Here is a 17966-nt window from a genome sequence, read left to right as displayed (position 1 = left end):
TAATTAATTAACACACGTGAGTGCCTTTCCAAAGCTCCTGTACTCCATATTATCTGTGCAGCAGCAAATGTGTGTGTATTTTGCAAACAGCACATCAATAATGACTTCCACTGCAAATCATTTTACAGGATGAAATTACACTTCATATCAGAGCCATTCAAGAAAGGTAAGGTAGCGGCTCAGAATGTGACATATATACTGAGCAATTATGTACAGCGTAGAAAGGCAGAAGGCTTTTTCTTTAAAATCTTTAAAATGCATTTGTGCAAATGCTTGAGTCTTTGATGAGGGATTTGCCAATTCACAGGTGTAAAACAAACAAACAGCACAAAGATGATTCTCTTTGAGAGGAAATGGAACACATACACACGCACAGAGTTGCAGTTGCTAATTAATTTTGTGCAGCAGTCCCCAGTCTTCCCAGGCCCTGAGTGTGGGTGTGTATTTGTGTGCGGTGTGTGTTGGTCGTGCAGTGGAGGGGTTAATCCTCACTACTTGTTGTTCAACATGACTACTCCCCCGCCACACCAACCCTTTCAACTTTGTAGCTGGATTCTCTTCTACTTCCTCTTCCTATTGTGGATTACCATTTTGACTCTTGCTGTATTTGATGTCACTTGCTTATTTATTTCGATACTTTTGGCTTTATCTTTGTGCTTGTTTGCAACTTTGTGTGTATAACTTCAGGCGCAACATACATTTTCAGCTGATATTGGCATATCATATAACTGTGATATTGGCATAAATATTGGCGATAAACGAGGGAACACTGGCATCGGCTAGGCCATAGAGCCTAGCAATCTTAATGCACAAAATAATCATCAAACTTACTTATTTGTTCATATAAAGCACACAGAGCAGTGAACAACTTCACGCTCTGTCTCCTTTCACCTTTGTTCTCCCTGCGCCGTGAGGCATTCAGGCGCACTTGTAAATTGTAAGTGTTAGGCACTAATTGTTTTTCATTTTTGTTCACGTACCCCCATCACAATTGGCGTACCACTGGGGGTACGTGTACCCCACTTTGGGAACATAGGCGTTACAACAACACCAACAACAAAAAAAACGCAACATATTATCCGATCCACACGTAACTTTAGCCCTAGTGAAAAAAACGTTCCCAAACAGTAACAGAAACGACAGTATGCACATGCACGAAGTGATGCTTGAGATAGCTGGAGAACTTTTGTTTTGCTCATCACTGCTGGAAAAGCAACCTTGCATATCTCCAGCTACGGGTCTCAATTCTCAAATTGTGTTTGGTCTATATTGAGTGTTGAATCAGCCCCCTGGTCCCAAAGCCAAGTCCTAGGAAAAATAAAATTAAAACAGACTGAACTTATATCACCCTACTGTGTTGTTATTTTTATTTCCTTCCTCTTTTTGGTCTTTCTTTTTTTGTCTAGTGATGCTCTTTTTCTCACCTTTGATTATTATATTATTCTCTTCTTCAAGGATCCTACCAAACTTTACAAGGATAGTAGGTGAAACAAGGTGCAAACACTTATCAGCACTTGGAGCACTTGTCTCTGTTTCACCTACAGTATTTGAAAAAAACGTTAGTGGTTGAGCACGATTGGCCCCTTCAGGATCAATTCAAGAACACTTTGATTCCCAGACAACCTCCTTTTCCTCCTGGGTCCCAGAGAATGTGAGAGGATGGGGAAGCCCTTTTGATACCAGAGGAGAAGGTTCACGTAAGAGGGGGAGAAGGATGGGTGGCTCACACTAAAAAGAGGCGGTATCGCAAAGGCCAAAAGGCAGAGAGAGATAATGAGAAGAGAGAGTGGGTGGCAGAACATGAAGGCACAAAAAAATGTGTGGAAGGTGGAGTAAAGACAACACAAAGAACATAGAAAGGGTTAAAAAGGACAGACAGCGTGATGTAGCAGTGGGTGAGAAAGGAGAGGCAAGTCAGGGAAGTCTACGAGTCTATACTCGGATCAATGGGTGGCCTGTCCTCTGCTGCGTCTGCATTTCCTCTGGCTCACATAATAAGGCCCTCTCAGTACCACTGTGTGTGTGTGTGTGTGTGTGTGCACATGTGGTATGTTAGGTGCATGTGTGTTTGGGAGAATGCCATTCAGTGAGGAAGTAAATGACCCCTTTGCAATGAGGGCTTTTCTTAATATTAGAGTTCAAAGGTTAATCTTCAAGAGGGTATGCCAGTTTTCAACCTGACCCACAGAAGTGAATCTTATCTCTACTATGTGTCTACCCTACTACTACTCTACTAGAGTCTGTGTTTGCCCTGTGATACAGACAAAGACATACATACGGTATATTTGGTGCACAAGAAATTGCTTTCGAAGGTTAGGTTCATAGTATTGGATTTCATCTATTTTCCGGTTAAGTAAATCCCTCTTTTGACCATTATTCTGAACACGTATTGCAGCCACAAAGAGTGAAGATGAGAGCTAACCACTCGCGGCCCATCTGGTGCTGCCATACTTGTCAAATTCTGAATTAACTACAGTAGTAGTCCAACCGATGTACATTTTGTGTCTTTTTTAGTAGGACTTTGCACAAAAACTAACATTTTTCCATCCGTACCTTGGTTTTAAGGTCACGGTTTGGTTCATTGTAGAGTAAGGTTACACTTAGGCATGGGCTGGTTATCGGGTTCAAAGTATACCACGGTATGAAAAGGTCAGAAATTTCAAAACCACTAAAATTTTCCATCAAACCATTCCTGCGGTATGAAAAAACGTCACAATTGCACGGCCACAAAATCGTACGTCCAGTTGTGACCTGCGCTTAAAGCAGGATAGCGGACTGGGATTTTCTAATTCAGTGTATCCAACAAAACATCAACACAATCAGCCATGAAAACACATCCTTCTTGATGAAGATACTGTATAAACAAAGATGGAAATGGAAATTGGAAAACACTGATTCGGTTAAGCGACACAATTTAACTTCTAACAAGATGCATTGCATTGATACTGATGCTATGATAGGATGTACTACAAGGTATACCCAGACCAAGGTGCCAACAGTCACATGTTTATCAGACTAAATCTGCAACCTGCATCCCAGTCTGTCCCAAGGTTAGAACCCACTAGGGAGGAGAAGGATCAGGTTACTTTAATGCATCATGGCTGCTGGAGGACACACACACATGCATGCCCCATGACACACTGTCTCGCCCTATCTGACTTTCTCTTTGTCTTTCCTCATACACACACACACACACACACATCCTTGTGAGATGATACCTCTGTAAGGGCCAAAAGCATGGCCTTAGCTGTGTTATTATGCTCTATTGTGTGACCTGTGCGCCGTCTGCCTGAGTCCCAAACCAAATCACTTATCTCCAAAAATAAACAAGCTGCTGCTATTACATTGCTTGCTAAATTGTGGAGGTTCTGTCCTAGAAACTACTTTAGCATCGCGATCGGGCACTATTAAAAACCTGCACTACTATCTGTTATACGTTTCTACTTCAGAATCTGAAAAAAATGGGATTAATGGTTCATTCCTAAGAATGGGGACTCAAAATGGTCTTGACTTCTGACTAAGAAAAGTGCAAAGTGACAACTAAACTGTAACCCTTTCGTGTTATGCTAGATACCTACCTTTTAACACAACTTGTAGTTAAATCACCAAATCCTCTCTGCATAAAGTTTCATTCATCCATCATCATTTATCCTGTTGAGGATAACCAATAAGCTGAAGCCTATTGCAGCTGACTTTAGGAAAGTGGAGTGGTACACTATGGACTGGTCACCAGTCTATCACAGAAAGGAAACCATCCACATTTACAGTATGGCCAATTTACAGACTCCAGTTAACCTAATGCATATTTTTGGACTGTGGGAGGAAACTGTAGTAAAGCGAGTAAACCCACACAAACATTGGGATAACATGGAAACTCCAAACTTGAGGTACGAGGCGAGATTCAAATCCAGAAAACTTGGCTACCAACCAAATGCCCCACCGTGCCTCATCCAGGTCTCGGTATAGAAGCCAGATGTCCTTGTCTCTGGCACCTCCTCTATGTCAACCGGTCAGTCACAGTCCAGCTGCGAGACATAGTCCCTCCAGTTTGTCCTAGGTCTACCCACCTATGCGCATGCCCAAAACACCTCACCAGTGAGCTTTGAAACTAGATACCCGAGCCACCCATCGATGTGACTCTACTCTGAGCTTCTCCCAAATGACCGAGCTGTAAGCTGTAATGACCAAAGTGTGAGCTCAGCCACCTTTGTATCCACCAAACTTACCCTTTCAGTCACTACCCAAAAACTGTAACCATAGGTGAGCGTAAGACCATAGGTTGATCAAGCTTTGCTCCCTGGCTCAGCTCTCTCTTTACCACAGTCCAGTGTTCAACTGGAAAAACCACATTGCTGCTCCTGTGTTCAAGGTTGGACTAACAGCTTGACTCTCCTCCCCAGCACTCTGGGAGGCTGAGGAGTGTGATCCTCTGATTTCGTTCAAACACATCCCACTGCCCGCCTTCCTGAAAACAGCACCACAGTCCCAGTCAACCAATTCAGAGGTATGAACTTGCAGACACGTGTCAACCATGACAGTCCTGCAAAATCCAGTTACAAAGTAATTTGCTAAAATCTAAAATTAGTTGGGCGAGAAAAGATTATGTTTTAAGTTTCCCCCAAAGACAACAAATACTAGCTTATGGTGGAAGTGAACCATGTTTTTGTAGACCTCATACACTCTAAGTAGGATATGTCCTACTTCTCCATTTTATTGACTGCATCATACTTGTCATGCTTACAACAACAATAAGAAATTAAAACAAATGTCTCATGTTTGCTTGAAAACATGATAAAAGAACAGAAGTCTTTTAATCCAAATACATCTCTTTTGCCACTGACTACAAATGGGAATCATAGCACTGCTGTATTTCCCACAGCAAAATCCGATCTCCCATAACTACAAATAGTTGTAATGACACTTAACACCATTTAGCTATTCAGTATATTTAACTCGGGCTTGTGACTCTCCAGCTTGCTTGTATTTAACAATGTATTCAGTCTTTTCTGTGTGAGGGCAGGCTTGCAGCAAAGATGATGTATCACTCTGTGCGGTTTATCAAGGCTACCATCAAGCTGTGTAAACTAGGATTGTCAACACAATATTCAAAAAGTTGTATTGTTTGATTATATGCTAAACGGATTCAAACATCCGATTTGTCAGTTGATACAATGTGAAAAAAAGAGGTATTTTGCTTAGAAAAGTGATCCATTTGAATTTGCCTGGATAATTGCAAACCCTCAGACTGTCTCAAGAGCGCGGTACAATAAGTGAACTGGAATATTGTAAATTAACTGTATCCCCCTAAGACTAAATATGCATGCTTCCTCCGTGTACCTTTCAATTCCAGGTCTTTGTGAACAAGCGCTATAAGTGAAATCCAATAAAAGCCTCCTTTTCTTGTCATTATACAAACCAGATAAAACATCATGAGTCGGAGATGCCTTTACGACATTCATTTGCTCCATATTGAAAAACTGTTATGCCTCAGAGAACGTCATCCCATTAAGTAACAATTCACATTTTCTTGTCTAGTACATTGAATACTATAGGGTTACTATACAGTAGATTAAAAAATATACTATGCACAGGACGCAATAGAAAACATAACTAACAGAGCTTGGGATTGGCTTCGGTTTGCAGCCATCGACTAGGTTGTTCATCGCTCGATGGTTGTGTCTTGATTAAAGATTTTTTAAATCTGAGATGACAGCAGTTGGAAAAAAAGATGTCAAAAGGAGAAAAAAAGGAAAGATGAAAAGACGACAAAAGGTATAAAAATAGAGATGTGGGAGGAAAATGATAAATGATTCACTGACATATGCAGGGTAAGGTCATCAGGGCTTAAATATTCATTATGGGTGTCAAGTCGAAGCTTTTAGATCTTCAGGAATAAAGTTTCACTTCTTTCTTCATTTGATGTTTATGCTCCCGGAATTATGCATCAAAATGAATGTTATAAATACATTCAGTCTCGTTCTTTCGTGTCTTTGAGGAGAGCGTGCATATTGCGTCACAATAATGCAGCACCGGGTCAAGGTTTGAACACTTTTTGCATCTCATGGTGCATGGTGTGAAGACGTATGGTATGCTTTGAGGACTAGGGTGGGGGACGACAGGAAGACATGGAAGTGGTGTTCAGCTGTCCATTTTGAGGATGAATTCTAGTTAAAAGTTCTTTGATGGTTACGTTTTCTGATCTCACAATTCAAACCTGATGTAAATCATTCCCTTTATCCTTCTTCAGAAGTCACCACATCTTCACCCCTGCTTAAAGCCATTGTGAACTTTCAAAGGTGTGCACTGGAATTGAACATATGTGAACGCTCGGGGAGGTGTTTTGAGGAGAGCAACCACAACTATTTGGCTTTTTAGCTTACTGCGTCGCTTGCCCCGGTAGTCGTGAACACTGACCAATTGATGACACTGCAAGATTCTATCTTATGGTTATTCGCAGATGGCTCAGATGCAACCTGAAGATTGCTGGTTCAATCATCCGTCCTCCCCGCCTAAGTATCCTTGGCAAGATACTGTACCCCCAGTTGCTGCTGGTAAATGTGGCACTACAGAATCCATTTGCCATAAAGCTCAGGGTCTTTTGAGACATTTAAAAATAACTGTCTTACTGCATCCAACCATGGCGGCAATGCCACGTTGCAATAGGCCTTGCTTGTGCCGTTCAAACAGGGTCTGATAGCATGTATTTGTGGAACTGAGGACTGACAGGAACAGATAGTTAGAAATGACCACAAAAACAGCACTATAAGGAGATATATTTATACAGAAATATATACTTTGCAATTAGCTATGCACTATGTATGGAATATAAACAGAAAAATCAGAGACTTACACACTGCTACCAAATCGGAAAACACCTTCTTTCTGCAGTTATTCACTAAAGTGATTATTAGTCTTCTATATCCGCTTCACCCCATGCACTGGCTCTTTCATCATTCCCCTCATGTACTCGTACTCGTACCTCCATCTGTCTCTCTTCCTTGATACTTTCCCCTGTACACACACACACACCCCTTCATTTGTTCCTTCCTGCAGCCTCACTCCTCTCCTCTTCCTCCTGACTTGTTTTCTTCACTGTCTGCACTCGATTGCTTTCTCCCTCTCTCCTCCACTCACTGTTGGGTGTCCTGTTCCCTCTCTCTCCGGGAGAGGCAGACGTCCTGACGTCTCAGTATTGATCATCCCATCTCCCTATCCTGCTGTCTCACACACTCCCTCTCTACTCGTTTGCTTTTGGTCACACACACACACACACACACACACACACACACACACACACATGAATGCCTGCATTAGGGCAGTGGTTCTTGATTATTTTCTGTCATTGAAATACTATTGAGAACCAGGTAATATTCATTAATTTATGTGTACAAACCACTGCATGAGTTGCTGGCACTAGCATTCTGAATACAATCACCTGATTGTCAAATTATTTCCTGCTGTATTTGGGGTACACCAACGGGCTATGTATGCTACACCGTGTTTCCTGGTCTTTTTATTCCGATTATCGTCACTCATTTTATTTGCCTGTGACGTATCTGTGTTGTTTCATTTCTGTCAGAAGCTTCAGCTCTGTACACCGGTGCACTTCAGGCAGCTTGTCGATTAGATTAAGCACTGGTGCCACCTAGCTGGAGGCTTGTGCATCGTTCAAGCATGAATACCGTGCGTGCAGGCTCCGCATGAGGACACTGATACTGAAAATCCCTTCTTCTTTTACGCACCCCTCGACACCTCATCCGGGACGTGCCAGACTATTTGACAAGCAGTGCATTGGAGTGACAAAATAAAACGCTTTATCAGTCCCGAGGCAAAAACCGCTAAACATTAGACCAGAGGCTTTCAGCTTCATGTGTATAATGTCTTGACAAAAAAAAAAAAAGTAATTTAAGAATGCAGTTTCAAAATCAAATCAAAAATTTCTATTGATATACATGCTTTGAAGCTAACGATTCTGGGAAACGTGATATATGTTGCAACAGAAAACTGCAAAGAAACAGCACGCTAGTTTCTTTGAAGGATGATTTCCAGTTAATAAAGCTATTTATAATATTTGCCTTGGGGTTGTGGAAGATCTTAGCAGGAGAAGTTCTGTGTTTTTCTACAAAAGACTATTCAAGCAAAGCTGTCTCCAAGATCGTGTCTTGGGACCAATCTGTTCAACATATGCAAACAAATTGAAATAAAGAAATCAGGAAGGTCGGGAATGTTTGATCAGCTGCTCTTGACTCTATTACAATAGACTATAGCTGCATGCTATGAAAACACTGTGGTTTCCCGTGGAGATGCAAGACTTTGACAAGCTATTTCAAGCCATTTAAATCAATTTACTATCTTCAAGCGCAATTGCATTGAGCATTTTCAACTTGAATTAAATCCAGGACTGGCTCGACCACAACCAAGCTCACCAGCTGGGACACTTTTACGTGATTGCTTCTTGAGGCTGGTAAATCTCAGTTTCTTCAAAAACCTAAGCTTGTAAATTCAAGTTTATCCAGCCCAGAATGCTATGTTTTCTAATAGACAAGGAAGGTGGAGAACAGCAGCCAGTTCTCACAAGCACTTGATTAAGTATTTCAATAAAAATAATAATTAAAGCTGTGAGCAGCGTTGGACAGGCCCTTGCTTCACACGCAACTCAGAGATCTGGCATGTAAATAATTTTTTTTTGGTCGGTTCCTGTTGACTAATTCAGAAAGTGACCAATGCGCAACGTGTTGGCCGTCAACTTCGTCATCCATACCAGTTACGATGAAGAGCTCACCTTGTTCAGCCGAGGTATTAACATTTACATTTTTGTGGCGAATCGTCAGACTGACCATGAAAGTTTGTTGCCATGCTCTCCCCGTCCCGCATCCTAACAGGTAGGATAAAACGCTTCACAATTTGCAATCTTCCATCTGTCTAGTATTGTATATTTGACATAGATTTATGCTCATCTGGTCAAAGGCTCTAGGAGGAGTGTGTCTAAATGCAACCCTTGGTTTTGGCCAAAAATGTCCGACTTTCTGTTTGTTTGCAAACATGGGTCCTTGAGACTTTTTTGTGCATCCTGTCATGATATCACCATCAAATTTGGTAAAGATCGGTGAAACTGGTCATTTTTCCAAAATTTTGAAGGGGCACTACTGAGTGTGTTTTTGCGGTTTGTGTTTGGGACCCCTGAAATAGCACATTTTTCACTGGGCCTTGCAAACTTTGGTGGGTTTTCATGCATGTTAAGGCCCCCGAGAATGCGAGGGAAGTCATTCCAACCTTGATGTTACCAAGATTTTGGCAAAAGCTAGGATTTTCGTGGTATCGTTTTGAATGCAGAATGTCTGCCATGTTTGTGGACTATGTTGTGGTAGGGTTTATTGTTGTTTAGAAAAGTGTCTGCATGGATTTGTGCAAGCATACAGAATTTATGTACAATATCCTAACTGCAAAATTGTGAATTTGAACAAAAATTTCAGAAACGTTGTGCTTCTAAAAGTTATGGGTTCTTCCTTGGTCCTCGCACCACGCCTCTACAACGTTTTTTTTTCTGGAAATCAATAAATCGGCGACACGCTGAGAGCTACTGTAACTAACAAACGCAACCCATACATGACCTCCTTCCTTGCAATTTGCACTTGGCTGAAGTAATAAGTCAAAATCACTGCCCATTTAACACATTGATTGCCTCCCATCTGTCTATTCTTCTTGTTGCAACGAGTACACTCCATATTTTTTCCCCATAATTCCAAGCATCCTTCAGGAGAGTGACTGGATATATTTCCGCTGGGCATACTACAACCCCTTTCACGTGGCAGCATGAGTACCATTCCCCATCCACTGAGCCCGAGAGCTAAAAGGAGGAGGTTGTCACAGATCAATACCTGGTGTGAAAAATGATGTGACTTTCAGCTGCTGTGGCCACATCAATCACATTATTACCATTAGCTCATCCCTCCACACCGACATGGACTTCTCTCTCTCTCTCTCCATCCCGTCTCTCTAAAGCGCTCCCTTTGCTTGCCAGCTCAGCGGATGCCCCTTGTCACAGCTCCTATTTCAGCCTTCTGAAGTTTCCTAATTGATTGCTATTAGAGCCGTTACTAAGCAAGGGTGGGGGCTGTGGCAGGCGAACGGAGAGAAAGTGTGTTTGCGTGTGTGTTTATGAGTGAGAGAGACACACAGAGAGAAAGGGAGGGAGGGGGTTACAATCAATGAGCCTGTTTGAGTAGAGCCTGGCCTGCATACAACCACAGATTGCTGGACAAATAAGGCAGGTGGGGGTGGGGGGTTGCCAGCGAGACAGACAATGGGAAATACAAATACTTTCGTGTCGTGTAGAAAGAACACTCTTTAATAGAAGAATCAACCAATCAGCCTGAGTTATACTTTGCACTTTACTTTGTTCTTATACGGATGTTTGTGCCACACACAAATGTGCAGCTTTCCAAATCGTATCGTTGCTACTGATAGTAGGACGTGTTGTTGACCATTGGTTACCATTTTCTAGTGACTGTTTTGCTAAGACAAATTGTTAAAAATAAATATTGCACTATAAGCTTTCTAACTTGTGCTGTATATTGCGGAATGTGAGATTATTTGTGAAATGCATCCAGTGAAGTCACAGTAAAGCAACCATAATCTGTTCATTCACGACATGCAGTGATGTGCGCTCATTTCCGATCCGATACGGACTAAAATTCTGGCTAGTATCGGCGATACCGATCCGATACCTTGCGCAAATTCACCTAATATGTCTGGTAAATTTGAACAAAGTAGTGTATGTCATATTATAGCATAAAAAAATTTATAAAATTTAATAATTTACTAAATTATTAATTTACATACATTTTTATTTTAATGTAATAATGAATTTAAGTCATGTATTAATTTATTTGAAACCCTGCAGTATATTGTGGTAGTCGGGCGATTTACGATATAGCCAAGCTAATATACAAAAACAACAGAAAAAACAGAGGATGGCATCATATAAAATATGTGAAAATTATATTTTAAACAATAAAAAAAGGAAATACGTAAAATGATGAAACCATTAAAATAAATGATCAATGAACTACTTTTAGAATGAAAACTTTCTTTACAATTTACACATGGCTGTGTTTACAATCGGTCATCGTTTCAACGTTTCAGACAAACATTAACCCAAAAGACTGAAGTATCAAAAGTATCAATATTTTGATTTGATACTTCAGAGCATGAAGAGCTGGTATCTGAAGTATCAATATTTCAGCATCGATCCGCACATCACTGACGACATACTGTAAGTTTGAGGGAAGAGCTGCTGCCAATATTGGTATTGGCTGATATCAGTATCGGTAATGAAGCGCTGGACAATGTCGGTATTCGACGATTGGATTCGGAGGGGTCTGATTCGACTATCAACCTTGCAGTCGAATCGTATGAAAATGTCATGTGATCAAGACTGTACCATTCTAACTACATGGGGGTGCCCCATGTCTTTGTTTTTGTTGTACATAAGCTATTTTCATACAAAATATGCCTGATTTGCTTAAGAATTGAAAGTGACGTCTGTGTTTAACTTTAAACTTTATTGCTAAGCATTCATAAAATTACCCGCTGCAGTTGCCCAATCCAAAGGAGACCCCTTCCCACCAGTCCGCCACAGATTTGTTGGAACGCGAACCGGTCCGTCGATTCACAGAGGTTGGGGACCACTGATTTAAAGTACTAGATTATCTAGTGTTATCTACTGGCAGGCACATACTGTAATAACCTCAGTAGTTAGTGCTGTGCAACTAGCATTCAGTGTGACTTCGGGTCAGTCAGAATCACAACAAAAGGACGGATATGAGGCAGGATAAAATCAAGGGAGGACTGACAGTTGGTGAGGAAAGTTGCAGCCAGGAGTAGAAGACAGTTTTCTAATAGAGAGATAAAGGAAGGCGGAATGACAAAGAAGAACAATAACAATAGTGCCAAAGCCTCTTCCATCCTCCAAGCAAACGTTCCCGATCCTCTTTTTTTTCTCTCATTTAAATTCTACCCCATTGTCATTGCAATCCGGGCCTTACCCCCCGCCGGCCTTGCAAACACACACACTCTGGCAGTGACATTACGGCGCACATACATTGACCTCCAGCAACAAGCAGGGAGCCAAGCTCACACAACTTTGCTAATCCCCATCAACGGACACACACATGCATGCACACCTAAGGTTTGCTGGAAAGATAGGCTCAGGTTTCCCCAGACTGGATTTGTCAATGTGACCCCAGCCATGTTGCCGTGGGTGTGGAATAGCAAACAGCTTGTCACGGCATCCAGTGTCTTGTCAGCAACACAGGGCCTGGAATGCTAGCTTAGTGCCGAGTAGAGTAGAGCCCCGCTTTTTGCTTCTGGGACCACCAGCAAATGTAGAAAAACTTATGTAACTGATACGCCCATAAAAGAGATACTCATTTAATGCTTGCTGAACGGAAGTATTGTTGAATTTGCTGACATACAAACGCATTTTATTTTTGTTTGACTTGGAGACATATTTTCCGAAAAGACTTTTGGTAGGATTCCCAAAGCGTCCGTGTCCAAATTTTGAGGTTTCAATGTAATGGCTTGTCAGCAAAGTAAGAACACAGCCGGCTTAATACAGTTCCTCAGTTCATCAGTCCCTTGTCAGAAATTCTAGGTTGAGGCGATGGTGACTGGCGTGGATCTTAATTTGGCCTCGTCCGTGCGTCGAGGCTACACGCGCGCTGTCAACACAGCCTGCCATCAAAACAAGAACGAGAGAGGGGAATCATGCCTCGTTGGCATCCTCAGGATATCGTTCCTCTTGTATGATATGCTTTATCTTACCACACCAACGTCAACAGTGCTCAGGTCAGAGGTGGCAGTCGGTGATACTGATACTGGAACATTGCAAGCCCCGGCTTGTCAAAAACACATGCGCACACAATGGCTGTGACAGGATTCATTTTCATTTTGTATGATTTTCTACCGCTTGTGATGATGGTGGACAGAAAAATGCATAATTCAAATCCTTCCAGCATGCTCTGCACACCACATTTGCAGCACTTTTTTTTTTTTTTTAATGTGACCTTTTACTAACAGCCTGATCCCACAGATACTGTATGACCACAACCACTTAACATCGGTTAACTTGGTGAGAGTGAGCGCCTCAGTTAAGATAATGTGATAATTAAAGGAGTGATCCTCAACTCGACCTATTTTCCGTGGGTCTCAGGTCTTTTCCCGGGGTAAAAAAAAAGAAAACAAATTTTATTTGTCAATTTTTTTTTTTATGCAGCGGGGTGTCGTTTATTAATACTCCTATAGGTGGCGACAGCATCCTGTAGTGCTATTTGAAACCTGCTGTCATAGAAGACCAATAACGTTTGTCAACTGCCATTAAGATATTGAATGTGTCAGTTCTGTCTCTTGTTGGGCCTTTGAAAGTGTTTACAACATTTGTTATATAACATTTGTTTAAGCGGAATGTACATCTAAATTGATGATTTTACTGTTAAATGTGGCCGTGTCAGCGTGTAAAAACACTAATGCTAATCGCTAGCATGTATACGGGATAGTCAGCGTAAATTAGTATCAAACTAGCACAGCATTTGTTTGAATGCATTTCATTTATGTTAAATACATTTTACATTTTAAATAAAGTTTTTAGATAATTTTTTTTCTATTTTTTTCTATACATTTTCTATGAACAAAATACATACAGTCATGGAAGAAATCATTAGTACACCCTTGTTTTTCAGTTTATTGATCCATTTTAATGCCTGGTACAACTAAAGGTACATTTGTTTGGACGAATATAATGATGATAACAAATACAGCTCATATAAGTTTAATTTAAGAGCTGGTATCTACCAACTTCCATGGTTTTCTTCATAATAACCAAAATCACTTAAGTTCTCACATGACTAGCTGTAGCATTGTGCTGCCAAAAAATGTAACTCTTATGAGCTGTTTTTGTTGTCATTGTATATTTGTCCAAACAAAGGTACCTTTTGTTATAGCAGGCATTCAAATGAACAAGAACCTGAAGAAACAAGGGTGGTCTAATCATTTTTTCCATGGCTTCCTGGTTCTTTGTACCGTGTTTGTATCAGGGAAGTATTCAATGAACACACAACTTAAAAGCTTTTCAAATTGTATGAAAAATAAGAGCAATATACAGTATTTGGTTACAGCGCTGGACACTATCATCAATGAGGAAGATCGAGGAAGAGCACAGAAGGAAAGTTCACAGAGACTATATAGCAGTTGCCACGCCCCTCTAGAAATGGAAAGTTAAGTTTGTGTAGAAGTGAGTGTTAAGCCTGTGTGAGTAAGATTGTGTGTGTATTTTCCATTAGTCATATGTATGTTATATGTGTTGGACAACTTTGATTGTGCTACGTGAGTGTCAAGACGGCCTTCAATCAGCAGCTATTAGAAAGAAAATGCACTGAGCTATTCCACTAAATCTGTAGGCGTAATAATAATATCTAACCTTCCTTTACAAAATAGTTAACCCAACAAATTTAGGACCAAAATCTTTCAATTCCAATTCGCTCTCAACTGCTTGCTTGTGAAATAAACCAAAAAGTGGCCTGATTTTTCTGTTTTCTGCACAAATCCACGCCTAAAATAATCATCTGTGTTTGTGTCCTGAGAGCCAGACACAAACTGACCATGTGTAACGGTGATTAGGGTGACAAGGCGACACCGAGGGATCAAAACACACACTCTCACATTACTGGCGACCCCACACACAGACACACTCACAGGCAGGAGACTCGCACTTGTACAGTTGACATGGTGCACTTTGCTGACCTGAATGCCAATAGGAGAGCTGCAGTGGCAGAGAGAAAAAGGGGCGGAAGAACTGAGCTTCTTGAGGTTGTTTGAATGCCGCATGGGGAGAGATGATGGTGGATGAATTGTGGAAACTCCTTTTAAATGAGTGAGATTGACCTATACCGCTCGAAAAAGAGGAAAGTCGCGTGAAGTGGCAGGTTTTGTCTGGTGGGCATTGTAAGACCAACATCATGAAATTGGTTCAGTTCAATATCATGAGGCTTTGCTAGATTTCATAGATGTTTTCAGTATCACTTGTCATTTCTTAATGCCATTTTAGATGATATTGAAGATGATGTTGTGTCAGTAACTTCACTTTGTTCAATGAGTACATGACCCATGCATGTCGGATTAACTACCACTGATATTACCACAACTGTGTATCTGTTATCCATGTACTGTACAAGTACTGGAAAATCTTGCAAACATTTTTTGCACATCCCTGTGTTCTGTTTTGCTGTTTTTTGCTGTGATCCTTTATGACTTAGTTATTATATAATTTATATTATTAAAGTATTTAAATAACCATTTTGTTTAACTTGCATGTCACCAAATGTCATTTTTGAACAATGGTTTTCCTTTTTTAACGTACTGTTGATGCACAGACGCCGTTTCAAAAGTACAGATTTGGCAATGGCATTCGATAGTATTCAAACAATACCCAAACCTCATAAAATGTGGGAAATTATGTTTCTCTGGTTCTGTGTGCAGCTGTGTACAAATATTATTTATTATTTACAGATTACATACCATCGTTCCTCCGTTGGACAAGGTTACAGAAGTCTCCAAAATGTCTAAAATGTCCAGGATAAGTTTGTAAAAAACATTTCTTGCTTGCTTCTTGTCCCAGTGTTTTTGCCATGAGTCATATCTAAGTGTTGTGCAACTCTGATTGTGCTATGTGAGTGTGTGTGTCAAGAAGGCCTTCTATGACAAACTATTAGACTGAAAATGCACTGAGCTAATGGACTGAATCTTAAGATGCAAAAATAAGATTTAACTAGTAATAATATTTAATATCTTGTTTATAGTTCATAGACTAGATCCAAAAGTGTAATAATATCTAACAAGTTGAAGTTGGACAAGATCAACTACATGTTTATTAGTTTTAAAAAGGCTTTAAAAAGACACAATAAGGAATTCCACTACCACATACCAATATATAATTATTATTATATAATTTCTTTATAGTGATTCTAAACCTTGACTCCTATTGTACCATGTTGTTATACTGTCTTATCATTTTTCTCTGTATTTAAAATTGGCAAAGGCTAAATTTGGAATACAGGAAGTGAAGACATGTATTGTAATTGATGTGAAACAGAGTGAGGATAGGATTAAATAAGCTTTGCTTCTTCCTACTCCTCTTTGGACACGTGGTACTGTGAATTGTACTATGTGATTGTGTTCCAATGTAACTTGTATGCATGTTCAAAATAAATTAAACCATTACCACTACCAATGGATGTATTAACAATGAAAATAAACGATAATAATGAAAATATCGTACAGGATTTTAGCAATACAGTGCTAGGGGTAATTCACAGAGTCGACAGTAGCCTATTTAGCAGGAAATGGTTAGACCAAAACAAAAAAACAATGTATCATGATAGAATAAAGCTGCCAACAAACATGAAAATGTCTAAGAATAATGTGAAGTAGGAGCTATGGGAAAGATTCTATTAAAACAGTGGTGATACTTCCTTTCTTTTGTTCCACATCACACCTCTCCACGGTACAATGGAATCTAAAGACATGCACTGGTGTGGCATTGATCAAGTGCTCTTTTATTGATTGTAAAAAACAAAACCAAAAAAAAAAGCTATGTGGGGTGGCTGGTCTACTGGATTAGTCCACAGCCCTCGCGTCTATTCTTTCCGCACTGCTGGCATCCGTGTGCGTTTATCATTATGAAAACAAATCTATCATTACTTATTTTCTTAAAACCTAATTAAATTAGCTGACGTCATCCTGTAAGCAAATAAACACAAGCACATACATGTTCAAAGGCTTGAGGCGGTCCCAGACTACCCCCGTATGTAATTTTATCCTCTTGAGCTGTCACTATGAATGTAGTGCGCTGGCCTGCATGGAATCTGGATACATTTCGATACGAGCGTCTGCTCTGTCTGGATATTTTGTGTACAAGTGTGTGTGTACGTGGATGCTTTCTGGGTGGAGGAACTCTATCCACCTTGACTGAATCCTTTCAACACCCGCCATCTCACAGACACACATGCACATCACGCATGCTACCGCTGACACACACATGTCACCACGCCAACCAGATACGGACACAGACAGGCGACGGACGTGGAGGCAGAGACCACCACGTTGACGGGCCATTGGAGGTTACAAGCAGTGCTCTCTGGGACCACCGCTTGAATCAAATACTAGCCAAGCACTTAACTGATGCATCAGCACCACAGGGACCTTTCTGCACGTACGCACTCACACATGCGTTTGTATTATACTACATTATCACACAAAAGTGAACACGCCCCTCACGTTTCTGTAGCAATTTGTATTGCAATACAGTCGTCCCTCGCCACCTTGCGCTTTGACTTTCACAGCTTAACTTTTTCAAAAACATATGAATAAAACATGCTGTTTTGTGGTTGAATACGGCCTATTGTTAGTCCAAAAATATGCATATTGAAGCAAATTTGATGTAAGCGTTTTTAAGCATACAAATAGCCAAATGAACTAAACCACAAATACAAGGCATTCAGAAGACACATTCAAAGACGTTAAGCTGATATGTAGTGTGTACACTGGTCACTAGGTGTCGGTAATGTTACTGTAATGTTCGGTGAGACGCACCAGACTTGGTCAGTGAAACAACAAGCTTTTATTGCAGGTTTGATTTATCAGGCACAGGCACAAGAATCCCTAAAACGGATGACTGTTGCAAAGCTAAAACTCAACTCTGAACCAACGTCACTTCCTGTCCGCCCCCCACTCAGCTCCCTGAGGACCGGAACACACACGGGCACAAGTCATATTTATGACTGATATGTCTTATTTTCTCTTATTATGTCCACTATATTGGCTAATACAAGTGTAAACGTGACTATAGGGGTGTTATTTCATGTCCAGAGAGCTCTAATCATGTTATATAAAAAACATATTTAGAAGGTCAT

At 40.6% G+C, this 17966-nt stretch overlaps 1 protein-coding gene across 2 annotated transcripts in view; it reads right to left on the bottom strand.

Annotated features, from left to right (window-relative positions):
* The window catches only part of cntfr (ciliary neurotrophic factor receptor), a 267316-nt gene that overhangs the window by 206236 nt on the left and 43114 nt on the right, over window positions 1-17966 (bottom strand). The gene's annotated exons all lie outside the window — the stretch shown is intronic.

The sequence above is a fragment of the Dunckerocampus dactyliophorus genome, chromosome 17, assembly GCF_027744805.1.
Source record: "Dunckerocampus dactyliophorus isolate RoL2022-P2 chromosome 17, RoL_Ddac_1.1, whole genome shotgun sequence".
NCBI lineage: Eukaryota > Metazoa > Chordata > Actinopteri > Syngnathiformes > Syngnathidae > Dunckerocampus > Dunckerocampus dactyliophorus.
Note: the sequence above shows the minus strand (reverse complement) of the source record. Positions and strands in the feature narration are given on the sequence as shown.